Source organism: Sus scrofa, chromosome 4 (assembly GCF_000003025.6).
Source record: "Sus scrofa isolate TJ Tabasco breed Duroc chromosome 4, Sscrofa11.1, whole genome shotgun sequence".
Taxonomy (NCBI): Eukaryota; Metazoa; Chordata; class Mammalia; order Artiodactyla; family Suidae; genus Sus; species Sus scrofa.
Window position 1 is genome coordinate 117,078,059 of NC_010446.5, and position 12,844 is coordinate 117,090,902.

The window sequence follows — 12,844 nt, forward strand, 5'->3', positions numbered from 1 at the left end:
AGCTGGGCTTGCTAACTGGTGGACATTGCTGCAAGATGATCTGGCCGATCCATTTCTTTTTTTTTTTTTTTTTTTTTGAATGAATTTTATTACCTTTTTAGTTGTACAACGCTCACCACAACCCAATTTTATAGCATTTCCATCCCAAATCCCCAGTGCATTCCCCCACCCCACCCCCAACCTGTCTCCTTTGGAAAGCCTAAGTTTCTCAAAGCCTGTGAGTCAGTATCTATTCTGCAAAGAAGTTCATTGTGTCCTTTTTTTTAGATTCCACATATATAAGTGATAGCATAAGATGTTGGTATCTCACTGTCTGATTAACTTCAATTAGCATGATAATTTCTAGGTCCATCCATGTTGCTGCAAAGGCTGGCCGAGCCATTTCAGTGGGGAGCCCCTGTCAGTAGCTTTAGGTTTTTTCTTCTGAGATAAACCTGTATCCAGAGAAAAAGTCATTCTCTCTCTTTCCCAGAATATATAAACTTGCAGGTTGCAGCATCCTGGGAGAACAGGGAGAGAATGGAGCTGGGTATCTCACCGTGCAGCACACAGACGTCCACTTAACCCTCCCGTTTTTACTGTAGTGTTCCAAGGCCAGTCATCCTATTCGCCCTCTCTACCCACAGCTTCTGCCCCAGTGGCAAAGAGACAGTCAGGCTGACTGCGCAGGGCTAGGAAAGCTCATGGTAGGGCAGGAGGAGAGGATGAGGAGAAATCTGACTTTCTTTTTTTTTTAAGTTTTTTTTTTCAGCTTCTTATTTTTTTTAAATTTTAATACAAGTGATACATTTATGTGTGTATGTATAATATACCATATAACGTAGGTAATATATATAGGTTTTTAACACACATGTAGGTTTTTAATTTTTTTATTATAGTTGATTATACACACATATATTGATGTGCCAGAGCCTACCTGCTTTTAAAGCAGACTTTCTGTTTTCTTTTTTTCTTTTTGGACTGTGCCCACGGCATGTGGATGTTTCCCGAGCCAGGGATTGAGTCCACACCACAGCCGTGACTTGAGCCGCTGCAGTGACCATGCTGGATCCTTAATCTGCTGAGCCACCCGGGAACTCCCAGACTCTTTGTTCTCATCTTGACTTTCAACCCCACTTTCGGAGATACCTAAAATCCCCAATTCTGGTCATCGCCGGGGTTTTGTAGAGCAACTCAGCTTGTTTGGGGGCTTCCCCGATGGCAGCTTTAGTTTTCAGTTTTCTTCATTGTATTACGTAAACCAGCATACATCCTCTGCTTTTCAGTTTCCAGAATTTTGTTGCTGTCATTGCTTGTCTTTTCTTTGTTTATTTATGAAAAAAAAAAAGAAAGCCATTACTATTATGTCAGTGAAATGTAGGAGTGGAAGAGGGAAGTGAAAGTGTTCAATGTACCGTCTCTGAAGAGAGGTCATTTCCATTTTCTCTAAACCCAGGCAGTCTGGCTTCTGCCTCTGCCCTTCCTCCGAGCTTTCCCTTTCTAAGGACACAAATGACCCTTTAACTGACAGAGACAAAGGCGTCTCGTGAATCCTCACTTAGAGGAACTTACTCTAACATTTGGCACAAGGGCCTCCCCCGGCCCCTTGTCGAAACTCTCCATTCTGCTCTTCTGCAGCTCTGCTCTCTCTCATCCCCTTCTGACTCAGATTTTGCTCTTTTCCAGCGCTCTTAACGGGCTTCTCCTTTCTGGCTCACCTTAAACATCCTTATCTCAATTATAGGAAATCATTACATAACCAGTTTTATGTTCCAGGCACGGTACTAAATATGCATTGTCTATGGAATAGGTTTATTCCCTCAATGACTCCCTAAGTGAGGTACTATTAAATAGCCCAACTTACAGATGAAGAAACTGAGGCACAGGAAGCTTAGGTCACGTGTCCAAAGTCTCAGCATTCCCCCCCCCCATCCAATTGCTTCTTCAAATGCTCCATTCTTGATCTTCCCTCTGACCGTTTACACATTCTTGGCTTTTCTCATCTCCTTCTAGGGCTTTATCTATCACACACAGGCAGACAACTCCAAACTGCACATCTCTAGTTCCCCCTTTCTCCTAAACTCCAGACTCAATTTCCAGATATTATTTGCATGGCTCACACCTGCCTCAAGATCAAAATATCCCGAGTCCAGCCAGGTCGTTTCCACCATCCTCCTCAGAAAAACTCAAGCTGCTCTCTGTTACGTGTATCAGTTAATGGTGATCACGGACCTCATCAGACAAGCTACGACATCCAGAGTCCATTCTGACTGCCCTCCTTCTCACCCACTTTGGGAAATTTGCCATGGAGGCTGCGGTCCTCTGAAGGGGCGTCTGATTCATTTTGTCATCGTCCTTCCATTGCCGTTGTCAGGTCCTTAACCCCTATTTACAACTTTCTCCTAACTGGCCTCTCCACTCTCAGAGTTGCTTTTTTGCTTTTTTTCTTCTTATGGATGAACCTGCGGCATATGGAGGTTCCCAGGCTAGGGGTCGAATGGGAGCTGCAGCCGCCGGCCTACCCCACAGGCATGGCAACGCCAGATCCAAGATGCATCTGCAAACTACACCACAGCTCACAGCAACACTGGATCCTTAATCCACGGAGCAAGACCAGGGATTGAACCTGCATCCTCACCAACACTATGCCAGTTCTTAACTCGCTGAGCCACAGCGGAAACTCCCCAAAGTAGCTTTTCTAAATCCCTAGGATCTCTTTGTTCTGCTTATTGAGGGTGGGCAGGTAGTCTCTATGAGAGGGAAGGGTTCCTTACATACTAAAGGATAACAGTATCCCTTAAAGAAACATCTCACGTGTGTGTCTACAGATTTTATCGATAAGCACATTCCAGGAGAAACTAAAAGCTGTTATATTCCAAACCTTTGATGAATAAGTACCAGGCAGAAACTAAGCTAAAGCAACCCTGGAGTTAGGGGGATAAAAAATGGACCTTCATTTATTTAATTGACAATGAATAACTGAGCACCTACTGTGACCCAACAGACATTCTTTTAGGAACAGGAATTAGAGACTTGAAAAAGACAGATAAGGTCCCTGATACCATGGAGTTTATACTCCTGTGAAGACTAGTAGTAAAGAAGTAAACAGTAAGTGAATGAGAAGATATCAGAATTCAATGAGTACAGGAGTTCCCGTTGTGGCTCTGCGGTAATGAACCTTACTAATATCCATGAGGACACAGGTTCAATTCCTGGCCTTGCTCAGTGGATTAAGAATCCAGTGTTGCCATGAGCTGTGGTGTAGGCTGGCAGCTGTGGCTCTGATTTGACCCCTAGTCTGAGAACTTCCATATGCTGTGGGAGCATATGGAAAAAAAAACAAAAACAAAAAAAAAAGCAAAAAAAAAAAACAAAAAAACAACAACAACAAAAAACAAGAACAGAATTCAATGAGTGCAATGCTGGGCTTGAAGGCAGGATAATGTAGCTTGAGCTGGTGCTTTGGGTGGCCAGGCTTGGCCTTTCTGAGTAGCTGGCACTGGATACCAGTGCACCACGACAGGCTCAGGGCTCCCCGGCATGGCCTCTGGAAGGCCTGAGGAGAGCTCTGCCCTGACAGCAAGAGGGCCGATGAGGGCAGCTAGGAAGTAGGCACCAGGAGACCTATCCCGGGGCCTCACTCAGTGGCCCAAAGCACATCTTGCCCCTGTCTGGGCCTCTAAGGTCCTTTCAGCCCCTAGCACTCCATCGCTTGCCTTCTTGGCTCCTAGGTCCCCCAAAGCAATCCTCTACCCCTGGCGCCCTCTTTTCCTCTAATTTTGAACTTCAGTTGCAGGCCCTGGCCAGCCCTCTGCTCCGTCTACATGGAACCTTGTTTGGCCAGTGGTGGGGATTGCAGCAGGCAGTCAGAGCACAGAGTGGCAAATGCTGGGAGCAGCTCTGGGCCACCATGTGGCTGGTGGGTCCCTTAACACTACAAAGTCTGGAGGATCTGGAGGGCCCTGGAACTTCACAGAAGCCCCTCTAACATCCAATACGACCACCTTCTCCAGAGGGAAATTTTGTAAGTAATCTGCCCGGTTGAAGGATTACACATCTGTAAAGTCACATGTTTGCCAAACACAAGTATTCAAGATGAGTTTTTAAAAATAAAGAATGGAAAAAAATAAAAATGACTCTCTCTATATAAATTATATAAATGAATTCATATATAAATGATATCTATGAATTTAATATAAATGTATAAGTAATTTCGCAGTGGATAAAAATTTCAGAAGGATGTTTACTTCCTAGAAACTAAATCAAAGAAGTTGTGGGCTTTGAAAATTCACTTAATAGATGATTTTTCTCTGGAATCATTTCTCCAGCTATTTCAGAAACAAAATGAAGGCAGATCCGCCAATAAATTTTATGTTATGTAACTCTGTTTTTAAAGTTTCCAAATTTGCCTTACAGGCTTGAAATTAGCTGTCTCTCACATGTGTGTTTTCTTCTTTTCACAGGCCGCAAAAAGATCCATTTATTCACATAAATTGCAAAGGTAATTAAGGACACTCGGGGCTGTGATTTTCTCTCCCAAAGGTGCACTGCCGAGATAAAACACAAAGAGCAGCTTGCTCTGCCTTGCCCTGTGGTCCAGGCCATGAGGAGGGAAAAACAGTATTGCTGCCCCACTGGGTGTTTAAGGAGCTTGAACAGAATCGCGTGTACATAAATATGCGTTTTAAGTTGATAAGACATCTAAAGGCATTCTAATCTCACAACTCCGGCTGGCAAATTGAAGGTATGATTAGGCTTTTAAGTCAAGTTCACAACTTTTATTTGTTCTTCCCAACTATGGAGGAAGCAGGGATTGTCAACTTCATTTTACAGGCCAGGGAAAATGCCTAAGCGGGAAAGTAAGTTGCCCAAGGTCTTCCTGAGAGGCTACAGCAGATGAGAAATGACAGGCTCCTGGCTCCTTATCGTCAACGCTTGAAAAATAGCTCAAATGCAAATGTCGAAGGGATAAAGGAAGGAAGAAAGAAATGAAAAGAGAGAGAAAAAGAGAAATGCTCAGGTATTTGTTTTTCTGTATTGCTTACTTATTTGCTTAGTGTCTGACCCTTCTACTGGAATGGAAGTTCAATGAAGACCAACATTGTATCAATCTCTTTTGCTGCCATATACTATATGTTGGTACCTAGCCCAGTGCCCCAGTGCCTTGTACATAGAGATGCTCAATAAATGTTGATGGTGAGTGAATAAATGAATTACAAGTGTCTCAAATTCATCCTGAATTATGTCAAATGGACTGGACCATTGGAAAGCAGATAGATCATAAATCACAGGGCTCTTCTGATTTTTTATTTTGGTTTCCAATTACAGAGATATGGAGCTATTGATCCATGAAAAGACATGCAGGAATGTAAAATGCATATTACTAAGCCAAAGAAGCCAATCGGAAAAGGCAACATAACTGTATAATTCCAATTCCAGTTTCCATTCTGGAAAGTTATGGAACCAGTCCAAAGATCAGTGGTTGTCAGGGATTAGGGGTGGTGGGTGGGGTGGGCAGGCAGAGCACAGAGGATTTGTTTAATCAGTGAAATTCTTCTGTATGATACTATATTGATGACCACATATCATTCATTACACATTTGTCCAAACCCACAAAATGAACCCTAAGGAAAATGCTGGACCATGAGTGATAACCATGTGTCAATGTAGGTTCAGCAATTGTAACAAACGTAGCATTCTGGTGGGTAGTGGGTTGTTGACAATGGGGAAGGCTGTGTCTGTGGAGGGAGAGGGTTTGTGGGCAATCTCTGGACCTTCCACTGAATTTTGCTCTAAGATATATAGTCTATTAAATTTTTTTTTGGTCGTTTGTCTTTTTTAGGGCCACACCCATGGCATATAGAGGTTCCCAGGCTAGGGGTCGAATCAGAGCTGTAGCCGCCAGCCTACACCACAGCCTACGCCACAGCCATGTAAGATCTGAGCTGCATCTGCAGCCTACACCACAGCCCACGGCAACTCTGGATCCCCAACCCACTGAGCAAGGCCAGGGAATGAATCCACATCCTCATGGATACTAGTCCGGTTCTCTAACCACTGAGCCATGACAGGAACTCCTAACATTTTTTTTTTTTTTTTTTTGGTCTTTTTGCCATTTCTTGGGCCGCTCCCGCAGCATATGGAGGTTCCCAGGCTAGGGGTTGAATCAGAGCTGTAGCCACCAGCCTAACGCCAGGGACACAGCAACGTGGGATCCGAGCCGCGTCTGCAACCTACACCACAGCTCACGGCAATGCCGGATCCTTAACCCACTGAGCAAGGCCAGGGATCGAACCCGCAACCTCGAGGTTCCTAGTCAGATTCGTTAACTGCTGCTCCACGACAGGAACTCCCCCTAACTTTTTTTTAGTTGAAGAATTTCAGAGTCACTACATGTTGCCTCTGTCTATGGATCATGCTCCAAGAGACATTAACTTCAGTGTTTCCTTGTTCCGTTTTTTCAACTGCACTGAAGGAGAAGAACTCACAGTTACATGGGGGTAGCCCAAGTTTTTGTCTATACATTTCAAGTCAAACCATCTTAATTATACTCTTCCATTTTTAGAAAAATCTGCCCAGTAAGTTTTGCAAGATGATGTAAACTTTATTTACATACATTACAAATAATACAATCCCTGCAAATTTGTTAATGTCAGCATTGGTAAAAGCACATTAATCCTTGCTACCTGGAAAAGGCTGGATTAGGAGTTCTTGTTGTGTCTCAGTGGGTTAAGAACCTGACATAGTGTTGGTGAGGATGTGGGTTTATCCCTGGCCTTGCTCAGTGGGTTAAGGATCCTGTGTTGCCGTGAGGTGTGGTGTAGGGCACAGATGCAGCTTGGATTCAGCTTCTAGCCCGGGAACTTCCATATGCCTCAGGTGCAGCCTTGAGAGAGAGAGAAAGAAGGACGAATGAAATCAGTGAGACACCTAAATTAGAAAATATTTTTAAAATGAGAAATTCCCATTGTGGCTCAGGGGAAACAAACCTGACTGGTATTCGTGAAGATGCGGGTTCAATCCCTGACCCTGCTCAGTGGGTTAAGGATCTGGCGTTGCTGCGAGCTGTGGTGTAGGTGACAGATGCCGTGTAGATCCCGAGCTGCTGTGGCTGTGGTGTAGACCGGCTGGGGCAGCTCCGATTTGACCCCTAGCCTGAGAACTTCTGTGTGCCCCAGTTATGGCCCTAAAAAGCAAAAATAAATAAAGTAAATAAATACATTCAGCGTTAAATCCTTCAAAATTCCCTGAATTATAAGAATGAGGGTAATGAGGAGGCGGCCTTAACCGAATGAAAGGAATGGGTCGAAACCAGCTCTTATACAAGCGAGGTAAACAAACGTGTCTCGAGAGCTTAAGGGATCTTAACAAGTTTACTCAGAGCCCTTAAGTATTGTTTAGACTCAAAGTCTGTCTCACAAGGTCTCTGCCCTCAGTCCATCCTAATTCTTCGCTACTGCATTGTTGGTAATTTCTAAATGCTCTTTTCTCTTTTCGGTGGCAGGAGATAAGTTGATAATTGAACAGAGAGACAAAAGAGTAAACAGATAACCTGACTTGTATCCGTTCCCACAATGCAGTCAAGGATTTCCAAACACTGGAGTTTTCTCTCTATCATTAAATTTGAATTGCTGAAAACAGCAGAGCTCTGGAAGGTTATGTGGTAATTACCTTCGTGGGGTCCTGCTTGTTCAAAAGAAGAGTATACCTCTATAAGTACTGTGAGTACTTATTTTATTATATATGTATACATTCTACATACCGTAAGTATGTGTATATACATACTTAGATAAAAATATACTACTTTAAGTAATAAAAGGGAAAATAATGAAAACTTGCTATTTAGATACACTAGAAATTGAGTGCTAATTCCTCAAATCTAGGCCTTTGCATTTGCTGTTCTTTCTGGAATGTTCTTATTATTCTCAAACAGCTCCCATTCTCACTTCATTATAGATCTTAGATCAAAGGTCATCTCATCAGAGCAGCTGGCCCTGACCCCTGTATAAAAATGCATAATCCTCTCTATACTCCATCTCCTTACACCTGCTTAATTTTTCTTTATAGTACTTAAATTGACACCCAACCCATGATTTATTTATTTTTTGTTTGTCTTCTCCCACCAGAGTATAAACTCCAGATGTGAACTCTTTTGTTGGTGGCCCAGAAGAGTCTCTGTGACAGCAGTTGCTCAAATGTTTGTTGAGTGAATAAATGATCCCCCCCAAAAATAGTGATTTTCTTTCTCCTAAAACACCAAATGGCATTTTTTAAAAAAGAAAGTGAATATCCTCTGATTTGGGGAAAAAAAAAAAAAAAGAATTCTCATGAAAGAAATATGTTTTATATATTAATCCAGGACACAAACATCCAATACTGCATACATGCCAACACCAAGGATGTACAATCTCTGGCCATCGTGTGCTCATAATCTGGTAGGGACGACTGGGAAATAAATACATACTGTCCAGCAGAGTAAGTCTTGTTATCAGTGTGTGGTTCTGTGTCCTCAGCTGAGCTTTCCTTCTTAGGTACCCAGGCCCTGAGACTGTTCCTTCTTGCAGAGACTACTGGGAAAAACTGTGTACCTGAGCCTGAGCTGTCTGAAACTTGGCCTCAAATCACTGAAACCTCTGCAGGGTTGGAAACAGAGCTGGGGAAAAACTCATTTCAAAACTGCAAGCAATTTTCTGGAGAATCTGACACTCATACACATTCGAGTCAGGTGTTTCTTTCATTCTTGAAAAACCATCAAAATGGGCCCTTCCGATATGCAAATGAGAGGCTGAAAATGCAAATGAGGAAAAGTCACTTTTGAGACACTGTGCCATCAGAGAGAGAGACTTCTATTGCGATAAAGTAAAAACAAAGAAAAATAATCTGCTTAGTGTCTCCAGCTGAATATCTCAGACATCTCAGACTCAACATAACTACAGTAAAACTCTTGGTATCTCCTTCCAAACCCCACCCTGGGCTCCACAGCCACCCCCAGCTCACTCTTATCTTCTAGTTCTTGATAAGTAGTATCACTAGTCACCCAGGGTCCTCTTTGATTGTTCCTTTCTTTTACCAGCAGATCCAATCCCTTACCAGTTGGGTCATTCTGTCACCAAAACACATTTGAATCTGTCCACTTCTCTCTTGTTCCCCTGTCACTCGTGTGTCTGAGCTGTTATCACTTCTCATTAGTTTACTGCAGAGCCTTCTTGAGCTTCCATTCCTGTTCATCTCTAGACCATTCTCCACTGAGGAATGAGAAGGGGCTTCTTCTTTTGTCTGCACCTTAGGGATTCCATTTTTTTTTTTAATTAGTAAACTTTAGTTTTTAGAGGAGGTTTAAATTCACTGCAAAACTGAGTGAGTGGAACAAAGTGTTCCCCTATATATCTCATCCCTGCACACACACAACCTCCCCCACTATCACCATCTTCTGCCAGAATGGGACATTTGTTACAATTTAACAAACCAGCATTGACACATCACAATCACTCAATGCCTTGTTTACATTAAGATCTGCTCTTGGTGTTGTACATTCTATGGTTTTAACAAACATATTAAGATCTCTCTACCATTATAGTGTCATTTAGATTAGTCATACTGTCCTAAAAACCCCCTACGCTCCCCCTAGTCATCACTCCCTCCCTACTCACCCCTGACAACCACTATTCTTTTGACTGTAGCTTTGCCTTTCCCAGAATGTCATACAATTGGCATCACACAGTATGTAGCTTTTTTCAGACTGGCTGCTTTTACTGAGCAATCTGAATTTTAGGTTCTGCCATGTCTCTTAATGGCTGGACAGCTCATTTGTTTGAAGCACTGAATACTATTCCATTGTTAAGATAGAATTATTTATCCATTCACCATCTGAGGGACATCCTGGTTGCTTCTAAGTTTTAGCAATTATAAACAAAGCCACTTTGGACGTGTGTGTGCCGATTTGTGTGTAGATGTAACAATTCATTTGGATAAGCACCAAGGAGCATAATTTTTAGAGCACATGTAAAAGTATGTTTAGTTTTGTAAGAAAGCACCCAACTGCCTTCCAAAATGTCGTTTTTGCATTTCCACCAGCAGTTCCTATGGCTTCACATCCTTATCAGCATTTGATGTTGTCAATGTCTTGGATTTTGGTCACTCTAATAGCTGTACAGTCGTATCTCACTATTGTTTTGATTTGTAATTCCCTAGTGATATATGATATTAAGTATCTTTTCACATGCTTACTTGCCATCTGTATGTCTTTTCTGGTGAGGTGTCTGTTCAGGTCTCTGGCCCATTTTTTAATTGAGTGGTTCATTCTCTTATCATTGATTTTTAAGAGTTCCTTGTATATTTGGGGTACTAATCCTTTATCAGATTTGTCTTTTGAAAATATTTTCTCCTAGTTTGTGGCTTATCTTCTCATATCCTTGACAACGCCAATTTTTTAATTTTAATGTTTATCAGTGTTTTGTCCAGCTTACCAGTGTTTTCTCTTGTAGTGTAGTATTGCATCTAAAAAGTTATTGCTATACCAAAGTTCATCTAGACTTATAGTTTCAAACTTAACATTTAGGTCTGTGATCCATTTTGAGTTACCTGTTGTGAAGGGAGTAGGGTCTGAGTCATTATTTTGCATGTTGATGTCTGGTTGTTCCAACACCATGTATTGTAAAGATTGTCTTTGCTCCATTATGCTGCCTTTACTGCTCTGCCAAATATCAGTGGATTGAATTTATGCAGGCCTATTTCTGGGCTCTCCGTTCTACTCCATTGATCCATTTGTCTTTTCTTTTGCTGGTACCACACTATCTTGCTTACTATAGCTTTACGGTGAGTCTTAAAGTTGAACCATGTTATTCCTCCAACAGAAGGAGTTTTTAATAATAACTTGATTGTGTTTTAAAAACAAATCCTTCAAAGGCTTATTCTAGTCCCCAGAATGAAATCCAATGTTTGACAAAGCTTCCGAGACCCTCTGCCATTCTCTCCGTTTCTTCTCTACGTGTGCCAGGGCCTTCACACATGCTGTTTTTGTTGCAAGACCTATTCTTTCCAACCCTGGCATCACCTCCACCCCTCCTCCCTCCCGCCAGGCTAACTCCTTCTTTCCATCCTTCAGGTACCAGCTTAAAATCACTGTTGGGGGGAGGTCTTCTTTGACCCTCCTGACTGGGTCAAGCCCCCACGTTACCTGTTGGAATTGCACTTGTATTTTCTTTTCTTTTTTTTTTTTATTTAGCACAATCGGTTAAGCCACAATCGAATGAATCTTTGTGTAATTATTTTGCATCTCGGGTATTCCTACTAGAGCGTCATCTCTGTGAGGCCAGGGACTTTGTCATGCTGTATATTGTGGTCTCCCTGGGACAATGCCTGGCACACAGCCAGGTGTCAATACATGCTAGTTGGGCAAGTGAGCAATTAAAACCTCTCATAATCTACATAATCATGTATACACTGAAATAACACAAGTATGTCTCACAAGAGATCTGTCAGTCTTTTCAATACCGGAGTTAATTCACAAGAAGAGAATTCACATGTAGCGTCATTTTTTTATATATCCGGCTAGTAATTAGGTAACATAAAATTTTACTCGGGTTTTCTTACTTATAAAATGACTATAGCTCTAACGAAAAGTCAGATAATATTCCTTTCTTTTTTTCTCTGAAATAGATATTCTGCAAAGAAGAAAATCATTCCCAATTATGATGCTATCATTAGACCTCTCGGGCCTCCTAGGAAACAATTCATGAAGAGCCCACCAGCCAGCCTTTTGTTCATTATGTAAGAAGGCGGACTCTGGCTGGTACTTAGGTGATATTTTTGCCTGTGGAGATCAAAAAAGAAACTAGTTGGCGGAGAATAATTTTCTTTATTCTGCCTCTGCTTTATAATACATTCCATATTTTCCTCAAACAAATGTATAATCCTCAACAAGTTAACTGATCTTTGGAATGTGGGCACCACTGACTTTTATTTTTAATAAGGATTAAAATTAAGTAGGGATTATATTAAAATGCAGTTTTGGAGGAAGCCTTTAGAGTTTTATTAAATATTGTAAATAACCTTTCAAACTATGAACTTGAGAATGTAGAGGCTTGGGCAGCCTTTTGGACTTGTTCTTGGAATGAAGGGCCGGAATCGTTTCCACCAGGGTTCAAAATCTTATGTGAATTCTACAAATAGCAGAAAATATGGTATTACAATTTATGGTTTGTTTGTTTGTTTAGTTTTGTTTTGTTTTTCTGTACCTGCAGCATGTGGACGTTCTTGGACCAGGGAGAAATCTGAGCTGCAGTTGTGACCTACACTGCCATTGCAGCAATGGTGGATCCTTAACTCACTGCACCACATGGGAACTCCTATACACTCTTTTTAAAAGCTACCTTCAGCTGAAGCGGTAGACAGGATCTAGGGGGGTGGGGAATTGGGGAGATGTTATTAAAGGATACAAACTTGCAAAACCTAAAGGTGAATAAGTCCGGGGGAGCTAATGCACAGCACCGTGACTGCAGTTAACAATACTGCATCAGCACCCTCAGAGTTGCTAAGAGACTAGATCTTAAATGTTCTCACCACAAGAAAAGAAATGATACTTATGTGACATAACGGAGGTGTTAGCTAAGACTGCTATGGTATTCAAGTTGCAATACATAAATGTACCAAACCCACACATTGTACACTTTAAACTTACAAAGGGTTATATGTCAATTATATCTTAAGTCTCCTTTGCAAAACCTAGCCTCAGTAAGGAATATTATGTTAAAGCTTCAATTCAGCAGCATTTTAAATATATTCTAAGAATGTTTCTCTAGTTGACGGGTGGTTAGATATGAATGATTTGTGTTAAAATATTGTATTCATTCATTCATTCATCCAT

The 12,844-nt window shown here is 41.6% G+C and overlaps 1 long non-coding RNA gene across 1 annotated transcript; it reads right to left on the reverse strand.

Moving 5' to 3' along the window:
- On the reverse strand, positions 854-9,537 carry LOC102163888. The gene is made up of 2 exons (XR_299914.3): positions 9,070-9,537; positions 854-1,301 (listed from the first exon to the last, which is right to left on the reverse strand). It is a non-coding gene; the product is annotated as an uncharacterized LOC102163888 (long non-coding RNA).